Source organism: Bos indicus, chromosome 21 (assembly GCF_029378745.1).
Source record: "Bos indicus isolate NIAB-ARS_2022 breed Sahiwal x Tharparkar chromosome 21, NIAB-ARS_B.indTharparkar_mat_pri_1.0, whole genome shotgun sequence".
In the NCBI taxonomy this organism is placed as follows: domain Eukaryota; kingdom Metazoa; phylum Chordata; class Mammalia; order Artiodactyla; family Bovidae; genus Bos; species Bos indicus.
Genome location: NC_091780.1, coordinates 21,799,233 through 21,824,529, shown reverse-complemented (window position 1 = coordinate 21,824,529; position 25,297 = coordinate 21,799,233). Strand labels below are relative to the sequence as shown.

General features: G+C 47.8%; 1 long non-coding RNA gene and 1 pseudogene across 1 annotated transcript; one reads left to right on the top strand and one right to left on the bottom strand.

Moving 5' to 3' along the window:
- Positions 1 to 1,372: 1,372 nt before the first annotated feature.
- On the top strand, positions 1,373 to 1,746 carry LOC109575267 (large ribosomal subunit protein eL30 pseudogene; annotated as a pseudogene).
- Positions 1,747 to 6,423: 4,677 nt separating this feature from the next.
- On the bottom strand, positions 6,424 to 23,784 carry LOC109575529 (uncharacterized). Its single transcript, XR_011562570.1, has 3 exons — positions 22,423 to 23,784; positions 18,774 to 19,141; positions 6,424 to 9,564 (listed from the first exon to the last, which is right to left on the bottom strand). It is a non-coding gene; the product is annotated as an uncharacterized lncRNA (long non-coding RNA).
- Positions 23,785 to 25,297: the final 1,513 nt, after the last annotated feature.

Here is a 25,297-nt window from a genome sequence, read left to right as displayed (position 1 = left end):
TCATGGCATCTGGTCCCATTGCTTCATGGGAAATAGATGGGGAAACAGTGGAAACAGTGTCAGACTTTATTTTTTTAGGCTCCAAAATCACTGCAGGTGGTGATTGCAGCCATAAAATTAAAAAACGCTTACTCCTTGGAAGGCAAGTTATGACCAACTTAGATAGCATATTCAAAAGCAGAGACATTACTTTGCCAACAAAGGTCTGTCTAGTCAAGGCTATGGTTTTTCCAGTGGTCATGTATGGATGTGAGAGTTGGACTGTGAAGAAAGCTGAGAGCCAAAGAATTGATGCTTTTGAACTGTGGTGTTGGAGAAGACTCTTGAGAGTCCCTTGGACTGCAAGGAGATCCAACCAGTCCATCCTGAGGGAGACCAGTCCTGGATGTTCATTGGAAGGACTGATGCTGAGGCTGAAACTCCAGTACTTTGGCCACCTCATGCGAAGAGTTGACTCATTGTAAAAGACTCTGATGCTGGGAGGGATTGGGGGCAGGAGGAGAAGGGGACGACAGAGGATGAGATGGCTGGATGGTATCACTGACTCGATGCACATGAGTTTGGGTGAACTCTGGGAGTTGGTGATGCACAGGGAGGCCTGGCGTGCTGCGATTCATGGGATTGCAAAGAGTTGGAAACGACTGAGAGATTGAACTGACTGACTGAGCTCAACAAAGTCACTTTTAGTCCAACAGTCAGGCTGAGGGGCTGGGTTTTCTGAGGCAGGCCATTATGTATGATGATAATAACAACAGCTGCGAAAAGCAAGTCAAAGAAACAGTTCCAACATGAAGTCAGAATTAGTTTTTCTCTGCATTGGGAGCACAGAGTCTTAGCCATGGTAAAATAGGAGGGAAGGGGGACAGGAGGCAGAATTTTCGAAAGAATGACATAGCCCAAGGACACAACATAGACCGATTGGAATCAAATGGGTCCAAGATGGCAGACAAGTCAACTTTGACTAGACCCTGATCCTCAATCAGCAAGCTAAATGACACACTCAGAGGTGCCATGATGGTTCCAAAGTTGACCATCAAAGACCAAAAAGCAGACAGTAGTCCAACCCCTGGAAATCCCCTCCCTTTCCCCAAAATAGTTGGAATAATCCTCCCACTCATTAGCCTATGAAATTATCCAGCCCATAAAAGCTAAGCACAACCCCTTTCGAGGCCACTGTATTCACCCTCTACGATGGCCCATGCTCTGTGGAGTGTGTTTCTCTCTGAATAAATTCACTCGTTACCTATCACTTTGTCTCTCACTGAATTCTTTCTGCTATGAGACATCAAGAACCTGAGCCTGGCCTTTCTCACTCCCTGGCCGTCTTGGTGGCTGCTCTTGGTTGGAGGCATCCCGCACCTAAGGCAGGGAGATGGTGGCCACCATGAAGGTGAAAAAGTCACTGGAGTGAATCAACTCTAGGCTCCAACTGGTTATGAAAAGTGGAAAGTACATGCCTGGGTACAAGCAGACTCTGAAAAGGATCAGACAAGGCAAAGTGAAACCGGTTATCCTTACCAACACCTGCTCAGCCTTGAGGAAATCTGAAATAGAATATTATGCCATGTTGGCCAAAACTGGTGTCTATCACTACCATGGCAATAATATTGAATTGGGCACAGATGTGAAAAGTACTACAGAGGTATGCACACTGGCTATGATTGATCCAGATGATTCTGATATCATTAGAAGCATGCCAGAACAGACTGGTGAAAAGTGACTCATGTACAATTTTTCTTTAATAAAACTGGCAAGAAAGAGCTTGTTTAAAAAAAAAAAAAAAAAGAACCTGAGCCTGTAACCAGGTCTGTGATCTCAGTTTGAAGACTGTGGGTTTTGGCTCAGTTCAAGTTCCAATCTGGGTTTTGGCTGGATTTGAGTCCCGGCACATGGGTTCAAGTCTCAATCTAAGGTAAACAGCTTCAGTTGGACCACCAGAGAAGTCCCTTACAGAGATTCTTACCTTAGTTTCTTCACCTCTGGAAATTTTCTAAGGTGAACATATGTTGCTTTTGTAATCACAGAAATGTAACATTTGTTACAGGCTGAACCATGCCCCTCAAATTCACATGCTGAGGTGCTAACACCCAGTACCTCAGTATGTGGCTGGATTTGGAGAAAGGGCCTTTAAGTAGGTATTTAAGTGAAAAGGGGGGTCATTAGGGTGGGCCCTACTCCGATATGGACCCTACTCCACACTTCCCAGGTGGCATTAGTGGTAAAGAACCTGCCTGCCGATGCAGGAGACGTAAGAGACATGGTTTGACCACTGGGTAGGGAAGATGCCCTGGAGGAGGGCATGGCAACCCACTCCAGTATTCTTGCCAGGAGAATCCCATGGACAGAGGAGTCTGGGGGCTACAGCCTAAGGGGTTGCAAAGAGTCACACAGGACTGAAGCGACTTAGCAGGCATGAAGCACTACTCCAATGTGGCCACTGTCCTTCTAAGAAGAGGGGATTAGGACACAGATACTCATAGAAGGAGGCCCAGGGAGAAGATGTTGTTGTTCAGTCATTCAGTCGTATCCAACTCTTTGTCACCCCATGGACTGCAGCATGCCAGGCTTCCCTGTCCTTCACCAACTCCCAGAGCTTGTTCAAACTCATGTCCATTGAGTTGGTGATACCATACAACCATTTCATCCTCTGTCGTCCCCTTCTCCGCCTGCCTTCAATATTTCCCAGCATCAGGGTCTTTTCCAGTGAGTCAGTTCTTCGCATCAGGTGGCCAGTGTATTGGAGCTTCAGCTTTAGCATCAGTCCTTTCAATGAACATTCAGGACTGATTTTCTTTAGGATTGACTGGTTGGATCTCCTTGTAGTCCAAAGGACTCTGAAGAGTCTTCTCCAACATCACAGTTTGAAACCATCAATTCTTCGGCACTCAGCCTTCTTTATGGTCCAACTCACATCTATACATGACTCCTGGAAAATGCCACTTTGACTATAATGACCTTTGTTGGCAAAATAATGTCTCTGCTTTTTAATATTCTGTTTAGGTTTTCCATGGCTGCAATCACTGTCCACAGTGATTTTGAAGCCCGAGAAAATAAAGTCAATCATTGTTTCCCCATCTATTTGCCATGAAGTGATGGGATTGGATGTCATGATCTTTGTTTTTTGAATGTTGAGTTTTAAGCCAGTTTTTCACTCTCCACTTTCACTTTCATCAAAAGGCTCTTTAGTTTCTCTTTGCTTTCTGCCATATGAATGGTGTCATCTGCATATCTTAGGTTATTGATATTTCTCTCTCGGCAATCTTGATTCCAGCTTGTGCTTCATCCAACCCAGCATTTAGCATGATGTACTCTGTAAGTTAAATAAGCAGGGAGACAATATACAGCCTTGACGTACTCCTTTCCCAGTTTTGAACCAGTCCGTTGTTCCATGTCCGGTTCTAACTGTTGTTTCTTGACCTGCATACAGGTTCCTCAGGAGGGAGGTAAGGTGGTCTGGTATTCCCATCTCTTGAAGAATTTTCCACAGTTTGTTGTGATCCACAGAGTCAAAGGCTTTAGAGTAGTCAATGAAGCAGAAGTAGATGTTTTTCTGGAGTTCTCTTGCTTTTTCTAATATCCAACGGATGTTGGCAATTTGATCTCTTGTTCCTATACTGTTTCTAAATCCAGCTTGAACATCTGAAAGTTCTTGGTTCATGTACTGTTGAAGCCTAGCATGGAGGATTTTGAGCATGACCTTGCTAGCATATGAAATGAGTACAATTGTGAGGTAATTTAAACATTCTTTGGCATTGCCCTTCTTTGGGATTGGAATGAAAAGTGACCTTTTCCAGTCCTGTGGCCACTGCTGAGTTTTCCAAATTTGCTAGCATGTGTGAAAGTGCAGCACTTTCACAGCGTCATCTTTTAGGATTTGAAATAGCTCAACTGGAATTCCATCACCACCACTGGCTTTGTTCATAGTGATGCTTCCTAAGGCCCCCTTGACTTCGCACTCCAGGATGTCTGGCTCTAGGTGAGCGATCACACCATCGTGGTTACCTGGGTCATTAAGATTTTTTTGTATAGTCCTGTGTATTCTTGCCACCTCTTCTTAATATCTTCTGCTTCTGTTAGGTCCATACCGTTTCTGTCCTTTATTGTGCCCATGTTTGCATGAAATGTTCCCTTGGTATTCTTGGTTTCCTTGGTATTCTTGGTATCTTGAAGAGATCTCTAATCTTTCCCATTCTATTGTTTTCTTCTATTTCTTTGCATTGTTCACATAGGAAGGCTTTCTTATCTCTGCTTGCTACTCTTTGGAACTCTGCATTCAGATGGGTATAGCTTTCCGTTACTCCTTTGCCTTTTGCTTTTTTTCTTTTCTCAGCTATTTGTAAGGCCTCCTTAGTCAACCATCCTACCTTTTGCATTTCTTTTTCTTGGGGATGATTTTGATCACTGCTTCCTGTACAATGTTACAAACCTCTGTCCAGAGTTCTTCAGGCACTCTGTCTATCAGATCTAATTCCTTGAATCTATTTGTCACTTTCACTGTATATGCATAAGGGATTTGATTTTGGTCATACCTGAATAGCCTAGTGGTTTTCCCTACTTTATTCAATTTAAGTCTGAATTTTGTAATAAGGAGTTCATAACCTGAGCCATAGTCAGCTCCCAGTCTTGCTTCTGATGACTGTACAGAACTTCTCTGTCTTCAGCTGCAAAGAATATAATCAATCTGATTTCAGTGTTGTAGCCACGCGTTCCAGGAAACAAACTCACTCAGAAGGACAATGCAGATAGTGGAGTGCAATTTATTACACCTGCGGGCCCAAGGCAGAGTCTCCTCTTAGCCAAGGACCCTGACCAGTTTTTGTGAAAAACCTTATAAACCTCAAGTGTACTTACTCAAACCCACCTCCTCAAATTCCTTGAAACTAGTCTGGACAAGGTAAAAGAGGGGTACGATCAAATTTACCCATGATTCATGTGTCACAAGACTAGACAAACAGTGGATATTTATCAATAGGTCTGTGGTCATATCCCAATAAACATAATGGAATTTACCACTTTGTTCTGTTACAGAGAAATTAGCATATTATTTTAGGCAACGGAGAGTCCAAGTACAAGTCCTGATGCTCTTTTATCAGGGGGTCTGGTTTTCCATGGGTATGCCATTTCTATAGACACTGGGCACCAAGTTCAGAGTCCATTGGGAGGGTGACCATGCGTGTAGCCTAATGTTCACAGCCTGGCCTAAGATGGAGTCCAGCTCTGTCTGTTTCCTCCTTCATTCCCCACTCTTGATGCTCTTAACTTATATTATGAGCATCATTCATAGGAATATATTGAATACATTGTAAAATTCAGGGTCCACAAAGCAGAACTATCAAGGCAACTACAACAATGGTAAGTATAGTTTTCCACCAGTCGCCCTTCACCCAAGATAGGACCGAAGTCCAGAAAGGAATGTTTTCATTTGACATTGCTTTTACCTGGTTTTTCATGTCATCTAAAGCAGTTGATACATTGCCAGATAAGTCAGGAATGCATACACAACATTCAACCTCAATTATAGCACAGGTCCCACCAATCGCCCTTCACCCAAGATAGGACCGAAGTCCAGAAAGGAATGTTTTCATTTGACATTGCTTTTACCTGGTTTTTCATGTCATCTAAAGCAGTTGATACATTGCCAGATAAGTCAGGAATGCATATACAACATTCAACCTTAATTACAGCACAGGTCCCTCCTTGAGCAGCTGTATGTCCAAAACCATTCTATTTTGAATTACCACTTTTCTCATTTGGATTTGCTCTTCATTTAAGGCTAGGATAGCTTTTGTTCTATCTAGGAGGGCCTGTTTTGTGAAATTAGTCAAGGCCTCTAATTTAATCATAATATCTGTTGTCCCTATAGAGGGCATGAATAAGGCAGCAATATACTCATACCATTGAAACACAGATCTTGTCCACCTAGCGTGTAAATAAGGTAGATTTACCTGGGTTTGTTGTAGGTTAGGCTTTTGTTACACTGGCATTTATATCAAATCTAACCCCATGACCCGAGTCTATTGACTGTAGGTCTGGCTTACACCCAGAGACCAGGGAGAGATTATGATTGTGTCCTAGAAAAAGCAGAATGCTTTAAAATTTCCTTGGCAGAGTGGTGCACCCACCAGGGAACTCCATCCATCACAGACAGAGGCATAGCCCCACATACCCAACAGTTGGAGGTATTGTGGAAGTCCACGTAGGAATGAGCACGTTGATGAGACCAAGCAGCAGGAGTTGATTATGTGGCTTCATCCTCAAGGGGCTCGTCCAGGATCTTCTTTTCTTTCTTCTTAAGGATGATCTTGTTCTATCAATGGTCAGCGGGGTCCGTCTGTGCAGTCCACTCAGCGTTTTCTGGGTCTGCGTGGTATGTTCTCTTCACCCTCATATGATGGCTCCAAGGGGCAATACCTGCAACTTAAATGCAGTAGGGGTAGTTAGAGTAACAGTATAGGCCCTCCCACCGAGGGGCTAGTGAATCATGTTTCCAATCTTTGACCCATACTTGGTCACCAGGCGTAAACCCATGAATCTGTTCCCCAAGGGGAATCGGCACCCTTTCTTGTACAAACTTAGTTACCCGATTTATTACCTTACCCAGTTCCATCTGCTGAGAAATCCTATCCCCACTTACCTGAGGCAAATTTGTTGATACCTGTTTTATTATGGGAGGCGGCCTCCCATACACAATTTCGTATGGAGAATAGTCTTGGGACTGTGGGGTCATCCTGAGTCTGAGCAGAGCCGTCGGAAGCAAGTCCACCCAGGAGCAGTCAGTCTCTGTGATCCACTTGGAGAGTCTCTTTAAGTGTCCGGTTGGTTCATTCCACCATCCCAGAACTCTGGGCCTGTATGCAGTGTGCAGTTTCCATTTGATGTTTAAAGTTTTGTTTACTTGTTGTACTAAATCAGCTACAAAAGCCGGGCCATTGTCTGATCCGATGCTGGTAGGAAATCCAAGTCTGGGAACTATTTCCCTAAGCAGGCATGGGGCTACTTCTGATGCTCTTTCAGTCCAGGTAGGAAAAGCTTCAACCCACCCCGTGAACGTACAGACCATGACCAGCGGGTAACAGTAGTGTCGGTGAGGTTTCATTTCAGTGAAGTCCACTCCCAGGTGTTCAAAGGGCAGCGTGCCTTTCAGCTGAATAGCTGGAGGTTTTTGTCTGTGCCGAGAGGCAGCATTAACCTGTGGGCAGGCAGCATGGCCTAGGTGGGTCGCTTTGGTGTGTTTGGCTTACCAGAGTGTGTACCAGCTCCTCCGGTACCAATAATTTGCCACTTGGCGATTCCCACCATCCCTTTTCAGTCTTGATGGCCCCTTCCTCTTTGGCTAACCTGACAGCCGTTGTTCTTGTTTTATCAGGCTAGTGCCATCAGTATACAGGACCCAACTAGGGTCTGGAACCTTGTGCCCTTCTTTAAAACAAACCCCAGATACCTTACCTCCTCCTTGCAGATCTGTGCCTTCTTCTTCGACACCCGGTAACCTGCTTCCATCAGCAGCTGGAGCAGTGCTTTTGTCCCTTCCCAACATTCTTCCTTGGTTTCAGCAGCCAGCAGCAGGTCACCCATGTATTGTAGGAGCCAACATCCATACTCTTTCGGATGGAATGAGTCCAGGTCAGAAGCCAAGGCTTCCCCAAAGATGGTTGGGGAATTTTTAAACACTTGTGGAGGAGTCCAGATGAGCTGTTGCTTGGTGCCCCCAAGTGGATCTTCCCATTCAAAGGCAAAGATGGGCTGTGACGCTGGGACAAGGTGTACGCAGAAGAAGGCATCCTTGAGATCTAGGTGAGTATAAACTTTAGTCCTCGGCTGGACGAGGCTAACTAAGGTATGGGGTTTGGAACAGTGGGGTGTAAAGTCACAGTAGCCTGGTTGACTAGCCTGAGATCTTGCACAGGCCTATAGTCCCGTTCTTCTTCGTTTTTGACCGGCAGGATCGGCGTATTCCAAGCTGACTGCACTCTACTAGAATGCCCGCTTGTTTTAATCTATTGATGTGGGGCAGTATGCCGGCCCAGACCTCTATCGGTAGCGGTACTGGCGCTTTCTAACCGTGATGGTGCCTGGTTTGAGTTCTATTATCACTGGGGCTTGATGTTTAGCTAGCCTGGGGGAAGGCAGGGTTGTCTTCCACCCAGACCTCAGGGAATAATTGAGTTAGCTCTCTCTCATGCTCTTCCGGCCCACCCGGTTCCTCCTTTGGAGGCTCATGCAACCTGCACTCATCTTGGGGTGGTATTGAGAGAGACAGCAAATAAGTCATAGTGTCCGTCTGGAAGGTGGGCCTCTCCTCAGGGGAGAAAGTCACTTGTGCTCCTAGTTTGGAGAGCAAGTCTCTTCCCAACAGGGGTACTGGGCACTCAAGAATGTAGAGGAATTCATGAATCACTTGGTGCCCCCCATCTGACATTTTCTGGGCTGGCAAAACGATTTAATCATCTCTTCTCCCGATTCCCCAGTTACAGCGGTAGTCTTTTTGGATAATGGTGCCACAGGTTTTGTTACTACTGACAGTTCTGTTCCTGTATCCACCATGAAGTCAATGTTTTGGTCCCCCAGTTTTAAGGTTACCATGGGCCCTCGGGGACCTGATATCTCTGAGCCCCGGCAGCCCTATTTAATTTCCAAGTCAGCAAGCCCCACAACTGCGGGAGCTTCCTCTTCCTTCCTTTCCTTAGGGCATTTATTCTTCCAGTTGCCAAAACCTTGGCACCGGGCACACTGGTTTGGCTGTAACGGGGTCCGGGGCCTCGGTTGGGACGGGTTGAAGGACTGTCCTGTCTCTGGGGCAGAGGAGGTTTTCTGGAAGGCCCAAGATAGACTTTCCCAGAGCAGCAGCTAGCATTGCAAATCTCTTGTCTGTTCTCTTTCAGTCCCTCCGGCTCTCTGGCAGAGCGCTGCTGCTGCTGCTAAGTCACTTCAGTCGTGTCCAACTCTGTGTGACTCTATAGACGGCAGCCCACCAGTCTCTGCTTAATTTCAACGTCTCCCTCCCCTTCCTGTCAGTGCTCACCGGGACAGACGAGTATAGCTTGGGCGGTTGGGCTGGAGCCGAATCCTGGAAGTGTTGGCCAGAGGCTTCTGCCACTGGGATTGGAGCCTGCGGAGGTGGCGGCTCTATGACCTCTGGGAGAGCTGGCAGAGGAGCTGCGGCTGCTGCAGGAACTTCACCTGGCCCTGGATCAGGCATTAAGGTGGCCTCCGGTCCTGGTGGGGCACTGGGCCGGTGGGCGCATCGTCATCCAGTATGGGGGAGGGGTGGGTCATCCTCGTCCAAATCCTGCCAGATCCCAGAGGGAGAAGGGGGATCGGCGTGTCTTCACCTGCTGGTCAGCAAGGCTGAACCAGAGCACCACGTGGTCCAAGACTGTTTCTCATTTAAAGTCCATTCTGCCTTGGTGGGCTTGATCAGGTGCGGATGAAAACACAGATGGGTTAAATATCCCACGTCCCAGGCCGTCTCCGGAAAGCCAATTCATACTCACTTATGTATCTCCCTCCTTCTAGCCCGACAATTCCGAGGAGTCAAGAATTTCACAGCAGACGGGACACCTCCTGGGGGAGGGCAGAATATGAGCATATGAGGACCAGTTTCCTATCCTAAAAATCCCCTGGCAATCGCTGGTAATAATTTTCCCTGAGACCGCGTGGACATACCTCCTAAAGACCTTGCAAATTCCCTTCCTAAGCCCTAGCACGCTCGTCAACCTGTGTACTAAGCAATTGCCGCCTGCCTATTCCAGGCTCCTGTGGGTCCGTGCCCCGTTTAGTCCCTCCCAGGAGGGTGATCAGGCACCCTCTTCCACCCTGCTGGGTGGGTTCCTCATCACCTGAGCACTCAGTTCCCCTGCTGCCGTCCACTACCTGCTGACGTGAGACGTCCGGGCGTTGAGATGCAGAATCCTTCCAGAAGGGCGAGGCTCCTTCCCCCTTCAAGAAGATTCAAGCCGCAAGGCCTCGGAGTAGTCCCAAATGGGACTTGTCTCCTCAAAGTGAGGAGTTTCCCGTCCAATGCACCAAATGTAGCCACGCGTTCCGGGAAACAAACTCACTCAGAAGGACAATGCGGATAGTGGAGTGCCGTTTATTACACCTGCGGGCCCAAGGTAGAGTCTCCTCTTAGCCAAGGACCCCAACAAGTTTTTGTGAAAACTTTATGAACCCTAAGTGTACTTGCTCAAACCCACCTCCCCAAATTCCTTGAAGCTAGTCTGGACAAGGTAAAAGAGAGATACAATAAAAGTTAACCCATGATTCATGTGTCACAAGACTAGATAGACAGTGGATGTTTATCAATAGGCCTATGGTCATATCCCAATAAACATAATGGAATTTATGATTTTGTTCTGTTACAGAGATAATTAGCATATTCTTTTAGGCAATGGAGAGTCCAAGTACAAGTCCTGAGGCTCTTTTATCAGGGGGTCTGGTTTTCCATTGGTATGCCATTTCTATAGACACTGGGCACCAAGTTCAGAGTCCATTGGGAGGGTGACCATGCATGTACCCTAATGTTCACAGCCTGGCCTAAGATGGAGTCCAGCTCTGTCTGTTTCCTCCTTCATCAGTACTGACCATCTGGTGATGTCCATGTGTAGAGTCATCTCTTGTGTTGTTGGAAGAGGGTGTTTGCTATAACCAGTGAGTAGCACTGGAGAAGATGGCCATCTGCAAATGGAAGCCTCAGAAGGAGCCAACACCTTGATCTTGGACTTCTAAGCTTCAGAAGTGTAAGAAAATAAATTCTTGTTGTTGAACCACCCGGTCTCTGGTATTTGTTACAGTAACACTAGCGGATGAATATACCGTGTCATTAAAAAGAGGGAGAAAGCAATCAATACAATAAGTTCTTGGCGTTTCAGATGCTCACACTGGAGGTTACTGCTGGTAATGAGAAAGGCTTGGGGTTAGGAAGTAATTTGTAACTTTTTTTTTTCCTAGCTGAAATTTGAGCTTCAGCCTGTGGGGCAAGCAGAGGATCCAGCAGAGCCAAGATGAGGCATCTTTACTACAAGCTGCCACTGGCATCCACCTACACAGGCACTGGAGAGTATTCACAGAGCCCTAAAGGCGGATCTCTTCCTGATGAATGGTCCTGAGTAGAAAGTCTGCCCCTGGGGCAGGGAAGAGAAAGGGAGGAACAAAGAGAAGGGTGGTTCTTTTGAAAAAGTCTTCAAAAGAGCAGACAGTGCAAGGTCCAACCTGGTGATCACTCAGGCCCACCTCATCCTCCAGGCATAGTTCTGATTTTCCGGTGGGCCCCCGTTGTTGTTGTTGTTCAGTCACTAAGTCATGTCCGAATCTTTGCGACCCCATGGACTACAGCATGCCAGGCTTCCCTGTCCTTCACCATCTCCCAGACTTTGCTGAGATTCATATCCATCGAGTCAGTGATGCCATCCAACCATCTCATCTTCTGTCGTGCCCTTCTGCCCTTCTCCTCCTGCCTTCAATCTTTCCCAGCATCAGGGTCTTTTCCAGGGAGTTGATTCTTTCCATCAGGTAGCCAAAGTACTGCAGCTTCAGCTTCAGCATCAGTTCTTCCAATGAATATTCAGGGTTGAATGGGCCCCAGACCCTTTTAGAAATTGAGCAAAAGTAAGAGAAAGATGCCTGGGCATAAATGGGGCAGGGGTTGTGTCTTCCCTTTCCAATATTCAGGTACCCTAATTGAATTTCCTTTCTAGTTAAAAACATAGAAAGGCAATTAACGGCACTGTTTCAATTGAGATCCTGTCAGCAAACAAAGTGCCCATCGAGTAAGAGATAAAACCTGACTGAAGGGTAAAAGGGCAGTCAGATGGAAACTGGGAAGAAGCCAGGAACCAGAACAAACATTTCCACGAAACAGGAGGCAAAGGCTCCATGGAGGTCTATCCTGATTCTCCAGAGAGCAAGGTGGAATGGAGGACCTGCAGAAGTATCTTTTTTGCATAACGTGCCCTAGGAGAGGGGCTTCCCAGGTGGAGCTAATGGTAAAGAATCCCTCTGCCAATGTAGAAGTCACAGGAGACATGGGTTCCATCCCTGGGTTGGGAATATTTCCTGGAGGAGGAACTGGCAACCCACTCCAGTATTCTTGCATGGGAAATTCCATGAACAGAGGAGCCTGGTGGGCCACAGTCCACGGGGTTGCAAAGAGTCAGGCACGTCTGAGCAACTGAGCATGCACACCGTAGCGGGGGCATCCTGGGCTGACTTTGTGGCCCAGAAATGTTTCCTCTTGAGCAGAAGCACATCAGAGAGCAGGAAGCTAGGTGGAACCAAGTGTTGGACACAGGTGAAACGAGCCTGTGCGATGAGAAAGTGAAGTTACGAACATACAGGTAAGTGGCCAAGCTCAGGGATTCTTCTATGCATGGGGACATGTGAGGCTTGCTGAGTTCACTGGACTCCCTCCTATACACCCTGAATGCCAGACAATGAACAAAGCAGTGGAGATTAAAATCTTTTTGCCTTACTGGCAAACTGGAAAGTATAAGAATGTTCATCACAGAGCTACTCATATTTGTGAAAAATTGTCCTCAACTAGGGGCTGCTGAAATAGATGATGGTGCATTGTTTGAATGACTTTCAGGCAGCCATCTAAAATGATGGTGTAGAAAATGGTCTAAAGAGCTTTCTCACTCCTACTTTGAGCTGTGGGGTCATTTTTCCTTTGAACTTTTTTTTTGGGGGGGGGGGTGGGGCCAAGCAGCAGCTCATGGGATCTTAGTTCCTTGTCCAAGAATCGAACCTGTGCCCTCCGCAATGGAAGGGCAGCATATTAAACACTGGACCACCAAGAAAGTCCTTCCATTGAAAGTTTCAAAGCAGATTTAGCCTTCAGGGTGGGATGCAAATAGCCACACCCTTTCCTTCCTTGACTCTCATTGCAGTGTGAAATGATGTCTCCCAAGTGTTTGCTCCACGTAGGTTCAGATCACACTGGGACCACCTACAGGGCAAGACCCTTTAGCCTCTCTTATGCTCAGTTCTGGGCTTCCTTGAATCCACCTGCAATGCAGGAGACTTGGGTTCAGTCCCTGGGTTGGGAAGATTCCCCTGGAGAAGGAAATGGCAACCCACTCCAGTATTCTTGTCTGGAAAAATCGCATTCTGGACAGAGGAGCCAGGCGGGCTACAGTCCACGGGTCGCAAGAGTCGGACATGATTTAGCGAGTAAACCACCAGCAGCAGCCTCTGTTCTGCTCTGTAAAGCAGAGGGAGTAAGAGTAGACCGCCTTTCACTTTATGTCCTAAGGGAGAGGAGACACATAGCGGTGACAGCCAGAGTGCTTATTACAGGAGACCAGGTCTCCATCCCGCGCTTGCTGAGCTTGGTGGCTCAGATCCCGACTTAGCTACCTTCCTCCTGGGTGGCCTTGGACAAAGAACTTCTGCCCTCTGTAAAATGAGGATAACAAAACATGAGGATGGGGGTTAAGTGCATTAATGTAGCTAAAGTGCTTATATTGAGAATTAATATTAATATATCTAAACGATTCTGTCCAGTAGAGTAACCATCAGCTACCTGCATCCATGGAGCACTTGAAAATGTGGCTCCTTCAGACTGAGGTGTGCCCTAAGTATAAATGCACTTTGGATTTTGAAGACTTAATAAGAAAAGAGAATGCAAAATATCTCACAGATAATTAATATTTTACATCTTTTAGGATAAATAGAATATATTTTAGAGTTACTTTCACTTTTAAAAAAACTTTTAATAATACCGAGCAGTTACTAATTTTCCCCTGGATATCTCCCATATACTCATTAGGTGTACATGTTTGTTACTTGGAGAAGGGAATGGCTACCCACTCCGGTATTCTTGCCTAGAGAATCCCATGGACAGAGGAGCCTGGTGGGCTACAATCCATGGGGTCACAAAGAGTTGAACACGATTGAGCAACTAACACTTTCACTTTTCTTCTTCGTACATGCTTGTATTAACATACATGTCTGTTTGTATTTCTTCCTATCTAAAATTTTTTTGGTCATGCCAAACAGCATGTGGGATCCTAGTTCCCTGAACAGGAATTGAACCTGTGACCCTTGCATTGGAAGCTCGGAGTTTAACCAATGCAATGGACCACCAGCAAAGTCCCCAGATACCTTTTTTTTTTTTTTTTTGAGGGGGTTAGGGTTAGGGCTCTTACTTCCCTGATTAGGGATCGAATTTGAATCCCCTGAAGTGGAATGTAGCGTCCCAACCACTGGACCACCAGGGAAGTCCCCTGTCTGTATTTCTTAAACAATAAATAAAATAACATGCAGCTACTAGACTATTTTAAATCACCTAATTGGCTGGCACTGCGGGTTTATTAGCTGGCTTAGAACACAGCCAACCTGGCATGTAGCGGGAATAGTTGAAGCTACTATCAGACAGTAAAGAATCCGCCTGCAATGTGGGAGACCTGGGTTCAATCCCTGGGTTGGAAAGATCCCTTGGAGGAGGGCATGGCAACCCACTCCAGTATTCTTGCCTGGAGAATCCCCATGGACAGAGGAGCCTGATGGGCTATGGTCCATGGGGTTGCAAAGAGTCGGACATAACTAGTGACTAAGCACGTTAGTGTTTAGCGCTTGGCACTTGGTAAGCACTTATCAAGTGGAAGTTTTTGTTCTGAAGACTTCTCAGGGGCCCTCTCTTGCCTCTGCTTTGGAGATCTATGCCTGGGAGGCACTGTCTGTTTCCCTGCGGGATTGGTCATAATCATCCAGGGGGAGAGCTTCCCCATTTTTCCTTTAATCTTCCCCACCCCCAAGACCTCTCCAGGGATGTCTACACACACAGGCACACACACACACACACACACACACACACACACACACACACAGAGGTGCAGACTTTCTTGATGTGCAGTCCTCCAGCACCTCCTGTCACTCCTGTGGTTCCGGTCCCCAGTCACTTTGTCCCACACTGAGTTCACCTGGCCTGGGCTTGGGGATTCCTCATTCTCTGCTTTATGCCCAGGCCCTGCGCTTCTGAGGCTTGATCCCCGATGCTCAGACACATGGAATGTTGCCAGCAGGGCCTGTTTGCAAGCTGCCAAAAGGATGCCCAGAGAGGCCTTTACTCTGACAAATTCACTCCTGGGGCCCCCAGGTCTATCCTCAGCCTGGCAGCTGGTGGAGAGAAGATGGCATCTCAATTGTGGACTTGGACGACTCAATTCTTCAGGGGCCCAAAGTACACACCAGATGCCACATTTCCACGGCCTTTAGCAGCGTGAGAACTGTTATTCTTTCAGTGAGTATCTGGATCAGTCACTTCGGCTGAGGAAGGGGAGGTGCCAGGGACATGGTTAAACATTGGAGGAACTGAACAGCTTTACTGGGGTCTTAACAGGAACTTGGGGGAAAGGGACCCCCCATCAGAGAGAAGAAGACAGGGGAGAAGATCAGAAAAATGAAAAGGGGCCAGAACAAAATAGCAGGAGCCTCTGCCTGGGAGGTGTGTGTCCAGTGAGAAATCCCCAGTGGCAGGGACAAAGGACCTTTTTTAAAACAAGTGTGGTAAAATATACATGGTTTCCCTGATGGCTCATCAGGTAGACACAGGAGATGTGGGTTCAATCCCTGGATCAGGAAGATTCCCCTGGAGGAGGAAATGGCAACCCACATAATACACATAACATAAAATTTATGTTTTTAACCATTTCTAGGTGTACATCCTCCTTGTTCAGAGCCATCACCCCATTCCATCTTCAGAATTCTTTTCATCTTCCCCACACAAAATTCTGTACCAATTAAACTATAACTTTCCATTCCTCCAGCCTCTGGCAACCACCATTCTATTTTCTGTCTGTGTGACCATTCTCAGTACCTCATATGAGTGGAAACATACTGTACTATGTTTGGCTCATTTCACTTAGCACACTGTCCTCGAGGTTAATCCATGGTGCAGCATGCGTCAGAATATTCTTCCTTTTTAAGGCTGATAACATTCCATTGTGTTGTTGTTGTTGTTCAGTGACTAAGTTGTGTGCGACTCCTTGCGACCCCACAAACTGAAGCACGCCACGCTTCCCGGCCCTTCACCAGTATAACCACATTTTGTTCATCCATTCACCCATCGGTAAACACTTGGGCTGCTTCCATCTTTTGGCTGTTACGATTAATGCTGCTATGAACATGGGTATACAAACATCTCTTTGAAACCCTGCTTCCAATTCTTTCAGGTATCCACCTAGAAGTGGAATCGCTGCATCATATGGTAATTCTACTTTTAATTTTTGAGGACTGGTATACTATTGTCTTGGAGAAGGCGATGGCACCCCACTCCAGTACTCTTGCCTGGAAAATCCCACGGACGGAGGAGCCTGGTAGGCTGCAGTCCACGGGGTCGCTAAGAGTCGGACACGACTGAGTGACTTCACTTTCACTTTTCACTTTCATGCATTGGAGAAGGAAATGGCAACCCACTCCAGTGTTCTTGCCTGGAGAATTCCAGGGATGGGGGAGCCTGGACTGCCGTCTATGGGGTCGCACAGAGTCGGATACGACTAAAGCAACTTATCAGGGTAGCAGGTAGCATACTATTGTCTACAGTGGCTGTGTTAGGGGAAGCACACTGACTGAAACTGCCCCCCCTGGCCAGGCACCCTGTAACCATTTGCATGCGTTGTTTTATGACAGGAGGTCCTGGTAAGGAACATAGAACTAATAAGCCACCAGCAACCGGAAGAGTTCAGGAAAGGTCAAAAGGAGACACTATGTGTCTGACTACCTCCCTGAATCCTTCTCACTGGCATCCATCTTGGCTGAGTGATGCATGTGCCACCAGGAAGGACTCTGATTCAGAATGATTGGCTAAAGACAACCTGGAAACTAATGCCATCAACATAAAACCCAAGATTGCGAGCCACATGGCAAAGCAGTCCTCCTGGGCTTCCTTACCCCACTGCTTTCTGCCCGGGCGCCCCTTCCCAATAAAATCTCTTGCTTTGTCAGCGCATGTGTCTCTTCAGACAATTCATTTCCGAGTGTTAGACAAGAGCCCACTTTCGGGCCCTGGAAGGGGTCCCCCCTCCTGCAACAGCTGTATCATTTTACATTCTCACCAACAGTGTGTTAAAGTTCCGATTTCTGAAAAGACAACCTACTAAATGGGAGAAAATATTTGCAAATGATATAACAAATAATAGTTAATATTAAATGTACATAAAGAGCTCATACACCTCAACATAAAAAACTCCCAAACAACCCCATTGAAATATGGGTGGAAGATCTGAATAGACATTTTTCCAAAGAAGACTTACAGATGGCCAACAAGCACATGAAAAGATGCCCAACACTGTTAATCATCAGAGAAATGCAAATTAAAGCCACAATAAGAGATCACCAAACATCTGTTAGAATGGTTATCATCAAAAAGACACAAGTAAATGGTGAGGATGTGGAGAAAAGGGAATCCTCATACACCAGTGGTGGGCATATAAATTAGTGTAGTCACTGTAGAAAACCACACTGAGGTTTCTCAGAAAACTAAAAATAGAACTGCCAAACGACCCAGCAATCCCACTCCTAGGTATACCTCCCCCCAAAATTAAAACACTAATCTGAAAAAGTACACACACCACAATGTTCACAGCAGCATTATTTATAATTGCCGAGATATAGAAGCAACCCAAGCGTCCATCAACAGATGAATGGATAAAGAAGATGTAGGATAAAACAACAACAACAACATAATGAATATTACTCAGCCATAAAAAGGAAAGAATTTGCCAGTTGCGACAACATGGTTGGATCTATAGGGTATTATGCTCGGTGAAATAAGTCAGACGATATCACTTATATGTGTAATCTAAAAAATAAACTAGCGAATATAACAAAAAGAGACTCATAGATATAGAGAATAATCTAGTAGGTTAACTATGGGAAGAGGAGACAGGGGAGGGAAAAGATAGGGGCAGAGAATTAAGAGGCACAAACTTCTACATATAAAATAAATAAACTGCAAGAATATATTGTAGGAAACAGGGAATACAGCCAATATTTTGAAATAACTATAAATGGAATTGGAGAAGGCAATGGCACCCCACTCCAGTGGAATTGGAGAAGGCAATGGCACCCCACTCCAGTACTCTTGGCTGGAAAATCCCATGGGCGGACGAGCCTGATGGGCTACAGTCCATGGGGTCGCTGGGAGGCGGGCAGGACTGAGCGACTTCACTTTCACTTTTTACTTTCATGCATTGGAGAAGGAAATGGCAACCCACTCCAGTGTTCTTGCCTGGAGGATCCCAGGGACGGGGGAGCCTGGTGGGCTGCCATCTGTGGGGTCTCACAGAGTCGGACACGACTGAAGCGACTTAGCAGCAGTAGCAGCAGCATAAATGGAATACCACCTTTAAAAATTGTGAATCATGGCCTTCCCTGGTGGCTGAGTGGTAAAGAATCCTCCTGCCAATGCAGAAGACACAAGTTCAACCTGGGAAGGTCCCACATGACACAGAGAATCTAAGCCAGTGTGCCATGACTATAGAGCCTGTGCACACCAAGCCCGGGAGCTGCAACTACGGAGCCGATGTGCCACAACTGCTGAAGCCTACATGCTCTAGAGCCCGTGCTCTGCAATAAGAGGAGCTACTGCAATGAGGAGTTTGCCAGCACAACTAGTGAGTAGCACCCACTCGCTGAAACTAGAGAAAACCCCTCACAGCAAGGAAGACCCGGCACTGCCAAAAATAAATAAATAAATAAAATTTATTAAAAAAAATTGTGAATCACTATGTTGGACACCTGAAGCTTATATAATATTTTACATCAAGTCATACCTCAGTAAAACACAAAAGAGTTGTGGGAATTCCCTGGTGGTCCAGTGGTTAGGACTCAGCGCTTTCACTGCTGTGGCCCACATTCAATCCCTGATTGAACTAAGATCCCTCAAGCACACGGTGCACCAAAGAGGGGGAAAATGTTCCAGTTACTCCGCATCCTCACCCACGTTTGTCATTCTCTTGTTCTTCTTCCCTGACTCTGAGTCCAGGACGGGTGGACAGCAGAGGAGACAGAGGATGGAGAAGGGAGAGGAAGGGGCTTGGGAGGCAGTGGTGCTAGACTCCGGCCATCGGGGCCTGGAACACAAGGCGTCTTGACGCTTGAGCCCGGGGAACGGTGAGGAAGATGCCAGGGGTCCCACTTCCTGTGACAGGAGTGAGAGGAGATTCTGTTTAGATCTCAAGGGCCAGGGCTATCCCAGCTGGCACACAGCTCACGGCCTGGGCACTTGGTCCCTGCCTGAATTTACCTCGTGGGCAGACCATCTCCAGGCCAAGGGAGGAAGGCCTGGAGGGCTGGGATCAGCGCAAGGGGCCGTAAGGGGCTGCATGCCTGGGTGACTCTGCCTGTGGGCGGGCCCCCCGCCCCTCCCTGAGTAGACACTGCCACCTTCTGGCCTTTGTTGATCAACTGCCCCACCCCATCCAAGGAGGAGCTTTGTCTTAATCAAGAAAGGGAACTGAAATGAGGTTTCCTTTACGTAAGTGAACCTGTGTGTGTGTGTGTGTGTGTTTAGTCACTGACTATGACCCCCACGGACTGTAGCCCACCAGGCTCCTCTGTCCATGGGATTCTCCAGACAAGAACACTGGAGCGGATTGGCATGCCCTCCTCCAGGGGATCTTCCTACCCAGGGACCAAACCTGTCTCCTGTCATGGCAGGCGGGTTCTCACCACTGAGCCACCTGGGAAGCCTGAGGTTTCCTCTACCTGTTTACAATCCTGTCTTCCTGGGGCCCACCCAGGTTGCCTGCCTCAGAGCCTTTTCAACCTGTTGGTCTCGCCCACTAAGAGCTTAACGCGAGGGCTGCTGCTATACTGCTCCAGAGATAGGCTTTGTCTGCCTTGATTTTCTGTTGACTGGGGGCAGGGTCTCACTGTGGACTGCCGTCACTGCTGGGGTAAAGGGTCCAGTCACAAGCGCTGTTTCCAGGGTCTCTCCATTGTTTCTTTGTTTGCTGGTTGGTCGTTGGTGTTTTGGTTTTGGTTTTGGTTTTTTGGAGGGGGCGGAAATCCTCAACTATTGTTCCCTCTTAGGCAGGCCCGCTGGGATTCCATGACTAGTTAACCAGTTTCTCAAGTTTCTGAAGGTGTTTCTCTCTCTTTTTTTTTTAAAAACAGTTTAACTTCCCCCCTCCCCCCCACGCCCCCCCCCCTTTTGTCTCATTACTTGAAGTGTGGACAAACACTTTCCTCCAGGCCCCATAAGAACCACTGTAACTTGGCCCCAAGCCCTTTGGGGGACTTCCCTGGTGGTCCAGTGGCTAAGTCGCTGAGCTTCCAATGCAGGGTGCCAGGGGTTAGAGCCTTGGTCATGGAAATAGTAATAGCTCCCACATGTTGCAACTAAAGATCTTAAATGCCACAACTAAGACCTGGCACAGCCAAATAAATACACACTAAAAAAATTTTTTTTTAGGAAGCCCTTTGTTTGGCTGTCTCAAACTCAGTGTTAAAACCCAAATCCTCTCCAGCAGCAGACCCCACTGGAAGACCACTCTTCAATCTTCACCAAGACCAGTTCCTGGGTCTTCCCATTCCCAAGTCCCAGATCGCTAGACTACCATGTTGACTGGTTTCTTGTCTTAGACTCCAGGATGTCCAATAATGTTGTCCTGGCCTTGTCCAGGGAGGCCCTGAGTCCCTGGGGATTCGGTGGGGGGAAGGAGGAACCTGGCGGAGGGGCCAAGGCTTCCCCGGTACACACCGCATCCACCGATGGTCCACCCCCCATTGCCCACCTCCTTCCCTGACTTGAAGATTCTCTTCCCACTCCACGTTTCCTCCCTCCTCACCGCAGGGCAGATCCATTCATTAGCCACCTGCAACAATGCAATTCCTTCTTCCTCTTCCCCTAGGCGGCATGTTTCAGAGGTTCCTATGGAGATTGGCCTTCTGGAGGTTGAGAGGTCATGGCCAGACCACACGTCCCAGCCAGATCGCAGCCAGTTGTTCAGAGGGCGTCCTTCCCTACTACCCAAAGGTGGTGGCTGTCAGATATTCTGGAAACAAGGATGCTCACTCCTAGAGTCCTCAGGGGTTGCTAAGGGGAGCTTGGGGCTTCCCAGGCGGTGCTACTGGTAAAGAATCTGCCTGCCAAAGCAGGAGATATAAGAGATGTGGGTTCTGTCTCTGAGTTGGAAAGATCCCATGGAAGAGGGCATGGTAACCCACTCCAGTATTCTTGCCTGGAAAATTCCATGGACAGAAGAGCCTGGAGGGCTACTACAGTCCATAGGGTTGCACAGAGTCAGATGTAACTGAAGCGACTTTGCATGCATACATACAAGGGCACTCTGAGGTTGTCTCTATTCCGCAGGCTCGACCCAGGGTTTCAGAAGCTGTCCAGACTGTGACGTCCGGCAGGGCAGACACACATCAGCCCTTTTGCTCCCCAAGGGCCCCGTGGGGTGACCGTGAGTGACAGTAACAGGGAAAGAGACATGGTAGGAGATGGGAGGAACCACCCCTCTGTTCCTGGGGAGTGTTCCTGGGGGCTGCGCCTCTGACCATCAGACCTAAAAGGACCAGGTCCTGCTGACACACCCTCAACCCCACTGGCCATCCTCTTTCTGGAATTTTCTGCAAACCATTTTTTTTTTAATGGTCTTTCAGCCACGTCTGACTGTTTGTGACCCCATGGACTGTAGCCCACCAGGCTCTTCTGGCCATGGGATTCTCCAGGCAAGAATACTGGAGTGGGGTTGTCATACCCTCCTCCAGGGGATCTTCCCAACCAAGGGAAAGGTCTCAGGTCTCCTGCAGTACAGGTGGATTCTTTACTGTCTGAGCCACCAGGAAACACCACTATGAAGCTCTTTGAAAAAAAAAATATATATTTCATACCTAAGTACGTGGGACTGGAATTGGGTTTATAAAGTTTCCTTAGTTTATTTATTTTATTTTTTGGCTGTGCCTTGGGGCATGAGGGGTCATAGTTTCTGGACCAGGGATTGAACCCTTGCCCCATGCATTGAAGTCTTAACCACTGGACCACCAGGAAAGTCCCTATAATGTTGATTTTATATTTAGTCTCACATAAAAGTTTTCAATAGCCTCCCGCAGATCCTGGAATAACGAAGTCCTTACCAAGTCTGGAACATCCCATGGACGGAGGAGCCTGGTGGGCTGCAGTCCATGGGGTCGCTAAGAGTCGGACACGACTGAGCGACTTCACTTTCACTTTTCACTTTCATGCATTGGAGAAGGAAATGGCAACCCACTCCAGTGTTCTTGCCTGGAGAATCCCAGGGACTGGGGAGCCTGGTGGGCTGCCGTCTATGGGGTTGCACAGAGTCGGACACGACTGAAGCAACTTAGCAGCAGCAGCAGCAGCAGCAGCAGTACCAAGTCTTGAAGGCCCACGAGGAACCAGCCCCTGCCCCGTCCCCTGAACTCACCACCCAGCCCTCTCCCCTGGCTCACCACACTCATCTTCTCGAGGTCCCACCATTCCAGGCCTGATCCAGCCCCAGGGACTTTGCACTGACTGTTCTTCTGCTCAGAATGTTCTTCACACCGGTGGCCTCATGGCCGGCTCCTTGTTGTTTCGTTTGTAGCTTAGACGTCAGCCTCCCCTGACTACTCCAGTCTAGAGTAGCCTCCCCTTCCATAAGCTCTATCTCCTCATCCTATTTCACTTTCTTCTCCATACATAACTCTCTCTGAAGCTTACACTTCAGGATCCCTCACTCACATAGGCCCCTTCCAAGGGTCTCCCTAATTTTGTATTATTTTCTCAGAAAGGATCCCTTCCTCGGCCAATCCAACTGTGTAAGCTCCAGGCCCCTCAGAATCTAGACTCATCTGTACCCAGAGCAAAGGACCAGGCTGTATTTGGAACATCCTGTGCCTGCCATTGGCAGGAAGACAGACTCAGCATTCCTCCTGCCAGGCTATTTCAACACTCGTGGCCTCCCTGATCTCTTTGGGTTTGGATGCCAAGAAGAAACCTTGCCCAGGAATCTGGGTAACTGCCCTGCTCACTGTACCCAGGATTCAAGGTTGAGGTGGGGGGCAGAGTGGGAGTGGTGGTGGGGGAGAGAATGAGGGATGTCCAAACTCCAAAGGCGGCTCTCTGTGCATCTCCCTTCTGGACACCCCTGCCCTGACTCCCCGAAACAGACATAAACATTCTCGATCAGCAGCCATACCACTCTCTATTTAGCGAGGAGACTGAAAAATCTACACTTCTGTAGAATCTTTAATCTCTTTCTTTTCTAAGATATTTTGGCAAAGCTAATCCTAAAGTCTATCACTGACTCCTCTCACCAGCTTGAGCATATATTCAGTGCGCAGGTTTTAACCCTCCTGCTGCCTTGCGACCTGGCTAAGTGATCACACAACTTTTCCATTGGGCCTTCTGCATAACCACCACCGAGTAATCGGAGAGGAAACCTAATTACCTCCTAATGAAGTTCAGGTCTAAATGATTGAAGAAGGACTTTCCTGGTGGTCTGGAGGCTAAGACTCTGTGCTCCCAATGCAGGGGGTCCGGGTTCAATCCCTGGTCAGGGAACTAGATCCCACATGCCACAACTAAAGATCCTGCATGCCCCACCTAAGATCTGGTGCAGCCAGATAAATAAAAATAAATAGTCATAAAATTTTTTAAATGACTGAAGAGGTAACTCTGGTTCAAAGGAAAAGAGCTAATGCTTCCAATAAATTTCTATATCTACGCTGAATTCAGGGAGGCAGGTTCCAAAGACATATTTTCTATTTAATTAAGTGAGGGGAGACTTGGGGAGACCACAACACCCTGTGGTACATCCCATGACACAGTGGAAAACTCACTAACCTGCCGTTGAAAGTCCTGCTCTGTTCTGGGCAAAATGATTACCTTCTTCACGGAGTTACTATGCACGTTGTCCCAGTCAGCTCAGGCTGCTGTAACAGATCACCCCAGACAGGTGGCTGAAACAGGTAACTTGTACTTCTCACATTTCTGGAGGCTAGGGCTCCAAGAACAAGATGCCGGCTGATTCCATGTCTGATGAGAACCCATTTCCAAGCTGCAGACACCTGGCTTTCCCTTGTAACCTTCCCTGGTGGAAAGAAATCCGGAGACACCCTCAAGCCATTACTGGGAGCCACGGTGAGCTGTCCTTAGGATCCAGGCAGACTGCCACCTCCTGGTGGCCAAAGCAGTAAGAAAGTTGATGGTGAATGAACTTATTGAGCTTAAGGACTGCAGACACACAACATTCACAAAGACTCCCGTCTGTGATGTTGGGCAGTGACTCCTGCGAGGACTGTGCCTGACCCCACCCCATACACGTGTTACTTCTGACTTCAGCTCATCTCTTTTTAACTTCCACTGACCAACTGGTTGTCACACACTCCGCCAGTCTCCTGCATGTTCCCAACTGTTCACCCCCTCACTCTCTGCCTCCCACTTGTCAGAGGAAATAGATGCCATCAGGCAGCCACGTCCTCCCCAGGAAAGAAGGGGGAGACTCTCCCATCTGCCGTCGGGGTCTCAGAGCCCTCAGGGTCTGGGGTCTCAGCCACCTCTCGCCTTTACCCTTCTCTCTCACTGGCATATTCAGCCTCACCTCTGCCAGCTCCTTTTCCTGAGCATTTAAATTCACCAAAGGTTGGGAACTCTCTGGAGGTCCATTAGTTAGGACTCTGAACTCTCACGGCTGAGGGGCCAGGGTTCAGTCCACGTTGCTGTTGTTCAGTGGCTAAGTCGTGTCTAACTGTCTTAAAACCCAAATTCCCAAAGCCCTCCTTCCGCCTCGGCTCTCCCTTCTGATTCCTTTTCCCTGAAAGAGAGGTCTACACTGGCTGACCCACTTTGCTAACTCCTAGCCTTTCCTCAAGCCATCGCTGGGAAAGCACCTGCTTTCCCTGTGGCAGCCGCCGTGCCACCCAGCAGAGAAACAGGAGTGCCCACTGCCAAGGTCAGAGATGGCCTCTGGTTTGTCTTTTTGGTTGAGCTACGTCTTTGTTGCAGCACACAGGCTTTTCTCTAGTTTCAGTGCGTGGGCTCAGCAGTTGTGGCACTGGAGCCTAGTTGGCATGCAGCATTTGGCATCTTAGCTCTATGACCAGGGATTGAACCTGTGTCCCCTGGATTGGAAGGCAGATTCTTAACCACTGGACCCCCAGGGAAGCCCCACAGATGGTCTCTGGATGGCTAAACCCAGGGAACACCTCTCAGTGCTCCATTTCTTGTCTGTTCTGTAGTTTTCCCACTTCCGTCCATCCTTTGGGAATCTCACACTTTCTGTGACAGCCCTTCTGGGTCTCCTCTTCCTCCAGGGCCCTCGGGTGTTGGTGCCCCGCAGGGTTT